Consider the following 4259-nt stretch of genomic DNA (forward strand, 5'->3'; position numbering starts at 1 on the left):
TACCTGGAGAAAACCCACCATGCACAGGGAGAACATGCAAACTCCATGCAGAAAGACCGGGGCCGGGAATCGAACCCAGAACCTTCTTGCTGAAAGGCAAGAAGTTAATTTTACATAATATTGCTTCTTTAATTTAATTTCACTTTCAACAAAGTTATAGTTAGCATGTTTGCTAATGCTAGGATGATAACTCCTTTTTGCCATTGCTAGTTATCCTTAAATGCTAATTTCAGCATGTTAGCTAGGGTTGTTAGCATGTTAGCATTTCGACTGTTCTGTCTTTGTAGAAATTAACATATTAATATAATTTACTTACAGAAAAACAATTATTACAAGATTTGACATTTGGGCTACATGTTACGGCTACAAGGAATTGCGAATAACAATTCTCTCTAATTTTTGACATTTTGGTTTGAACTGGTTGGTAAAGCTGTTAATGAGAAAAGAAACTAACCAAAACAACCTCTCTCATAAGCTGTTGATGACGATAAAAGTAAAAACATGTCCTTAGTTAATCCTTTTTCTTTTTTTTTGAGCGGTAACTTAAAGTGTTGCCCAGCTAGCCATCTCGGTATGATGTCATTGTTACCTCTGGAAGAGCTCTTGTAAGCAGAAGTAACAATCATTCAACTGTTGATTATAAGCTGCCAATTATTGACTGAAGTATAAACAAGGAAGATGAGTTTAATCATTTCCCAATTGAGAGACTTCCAAAGGTGTTTTCTTTTTAACGTGTGTACGTGTGTGTTGGAGTGCTCAAAATTCCTTTTCATTAAGGCACAGACACTGGTTACTGGTCTATCTTTATCTCAGTTAGATTTTAATGAATTTTTCTATTCTGTGTATTTCAACTGTGAATGTTTTAATTGCCTTTATTCATGCTGATTTAATTAATGCACCTCTACTGTGTATGAACTTTGAAACTGGTTGAGTTTTAATAGATTTTGAGCTTTTTTTTTCCTACGTGAGGAGAACTTGTTTGCTCGCTGAGATGTGGATCGAGTGAAGGATTGTGAATAAGTATTCACACCGCCATTGATCTTTTTACAATTTTTTCTCACTTTGTCACGTTACCACCACTAACCTCAATGTGTTTCAGTGAGTTTTTACCAGATAAACCAAAATAAGGTAATTATGAAGAGGCGGAAAAAATATTCCCTGAAAGGTGAATGCATTAAAAAAAAAAAAAAATCTGTGTTGTGTTCTGAGATTCAGACCCCTTTTACTCCAATAACCAAAATAAAATGTCTTTTTTATGCACAGATGAATTATTGACAAATATGCAAGGATAGGCAATATGGATTTAAAGTTTTATAACCATATCTTAAAGTATTATTGTGATAATTATAAAAGTGAAAATATGAACTCTCTTATTCATTTTCTGGGTAATTTTAGGTGACTTTTGGAATAATCATAGCTCCACGAACAAATACTGCTCCTGAATATATTTATGATTCTTTTGAACACCAGTCACATCAATAAGTGGGATTTGTATCACTAAACCACTAAATCAGTGAGTGTGTTTAATCATATTTTCAAATTTATTGATGCTTATTGATACTCACAACGGGAAAAAAACAAAGCAGTGGAGAAAATAGTATAACTAACATTCCCAACAATACAGACAGTTTTGGGGAATTGTAAACGTTAATTTAAATTTGTTGTGGCAACAATAAAAACATTGCATCATGATAAGTACTTTATCACGATAAGTGACAAACGATACAATAAAAACTGGGTTTTGAGTTTCCAGGAGCTCCTTGAAAAATAGGTTTTTGGCTGCATCCATACGTATGGTTGATTGATGTTTATCTGCCTATGTTATAGAGAATTGACCTAATTGACTATTCAACATTTTTGTTAATGTCATCATGCGACATGTTCGTTTTAAACTGTAAATGAATTAAACTAATAAAAAATAATTTTCCTAATCCTAACTGAGCTAGAGAACAAATGTTCTAGTTTGATTTGATGATGGACAAGAAAAATAAGTCAGTTTTTCCCCACACATTTCTTGATTTGAATATTGTCACCTTCCTAAAATAATGTCATTTTTTGCCTCTTTTTTTTTTTTTGCCTAAAACATCTATTGGAAAGAAATAAGTTGTGATTTTATTAGCAAAAAAAATGACTAAATGTGATACTTTGTTGATTCAAAATAGCCTGGGGTTGCCATTTAAAGTGTGGTTCCCCAGTACACACACACACATACGCATGTAAATGCTTGTCCAGATGTGAGGACGGCTGGAGATAAAGAGGCCAGTGGTCCTGCAGGACAGCTGCCCCTCCCCTCTCCGCTAACCCACCCTGGAGGATTCCTTTATATGTCAGGTTTGTCGTGTCATGTCCTGTCACTGCCCTGCCTCATGCGCACAATGCCGCACCGCCATGAGCATTTTGAATGTGTAAAGACGTGCCTTCACCTTCCTCCACGTGCATGCATGTACGAATGTATGCCGCTGCGTCTGCGTGAACAGAAAACACAGGTTAGCCGCGCAACCCTCGGCCGTCTGCAGCGCCGCTTGCTCATTGTGTTGGATCCTCACTCTCTGGCTGCGTGCCAACAACTGCCCCCCATTGTACCCACCATGAAAAGAAAGAAAGCCCTGTCGCTCACACACACACACACATCCCCACACACACGCACGCACACGCACGCACAGACACAAACAGACTTTCAACCGTCCATCATAGCATGCAACAAAAAAGCCACACAATTAGCCTATAACATGATGAATATTTACATACATGGCCGAAGCCGTAGAGGTTAATCCCGTTTCCTGTTCGCCTTCGTTTCGGTGAATGCGTCCCCGGTGGAGAGTTCACCGTGGAAGGTCGGTGCTTCCTGGTTATCCAGGTGCACCAAAATGAATCATCGATGACTTCAAGTAATAAATAATAGAGATTATTTCATTAATCTGAAGGGGTACAGGTGGCTTGATATGTCAAACCTCCATACACTGGCTTGAATATTTCAACAAATAAATGCAGGACTTTCTATGCATCAGTTACAATGTACCTTGAATGCATTTCATAACGTGATTTTTTGGATCATTTCATTTTATATATAACTCAAGTAAGTAATATCTGTGATTCATTAAGCCATATTTACTTTGGTATGATGATCATTTGAGGTCATCATCTGTCATATTTCATCAGAATCAACCGGCCTAAATGAAAATCACTGGAAGTGATTTTGAATCCTGAAAACAATATACAACTAAACAATGCATATCATTTGAGTATTTTTTATTATTTAAGAATCACAATGAAGGACTAGCATAGTCAAGTAACCATTTTATCTTCATGTGTTTATGTTATAAAAATGCTATTCTCATCAAATATGACTTAAAAGAAATTTTACTTCAATATTTAACACCTTGAAATTGGGCCTCTGTCTCTTTAAGAAACTCCTGCTCTTTCTGAAACTCCGCCTTCAGGAAGGCATCACAACTTGGCTCCTCTATTGACCCTTTAACAATGTTTCTATCAGCATTTCACTGAGACCCAGTTTGTTTCAGGAGCTCAGTAGATGTGCAGTACCACCAGGAGTTTGCTAATGGCTGCTGCCTAGTCTGAAGGAGCTGAGTGGTCTCGAAGGCGGGGCTAGGTCCACCCAGTCATTTTGCATAGCCAGAACGTTGCCACGGGAGATTAAAGGATTTCTCAAACATGCATGAAGAAAATCAAGGCAACACTTCAGGAATGTTTTTGATGAGGAAACATTATAACATGATGTAAAGCTCACAAAAAAGTACATTTTACAAGATACCGTCCCTTTAAATTAAACAAAAAGATGTTTCCATGTATTTTGGCTAAAAAAATTACATAATGCATCAATACCACCATTCTACAGTATGCTTACCAAACGTAATTGGTTATTTTATCTTGGCAATATTATGCCTGTCCAGGCTCACTTAGTGAAAGATGATAAATGTTTAACATTTTTAACGTCACTGAAAGAGGCACAACGTTTTAATTCACATTTTATGATATTTCATCCAGTGTAGAGATATCTTAAAGCTTTAGTTTCAGATATTACACATGGACATTCCTGATGACGTAACATTACTTATAAGGCACCAAACCAGTGAGTTCTGCCCATTGCTTTTCCCTTTTAATAATTTTTAATAACTTGAATAATACACCAATTGATCAGTGATCACACTCGGACAATTTCACTAGATCAGCTTTGATCTGTGAATCATCTGGTTAAACAAAGTTAAAAGTGCATTAGGTGACAGTAGGCAGCACAATGA

Source organism: Poecilia reticulata, linkage group LG12 (genome assembly GCF_000633615.1).
Source record: "Poecilia reticulata strain Guanapo linkage group LG12, Guppy_female_1.0+MT, whole genome shotgun sequence".
NCBI lineage: Eukaryota > Metazoa > Chordata > Actinopteri > Cyprinodontiformes > Poeciliidae > Poecilia > Poecilia reticulata.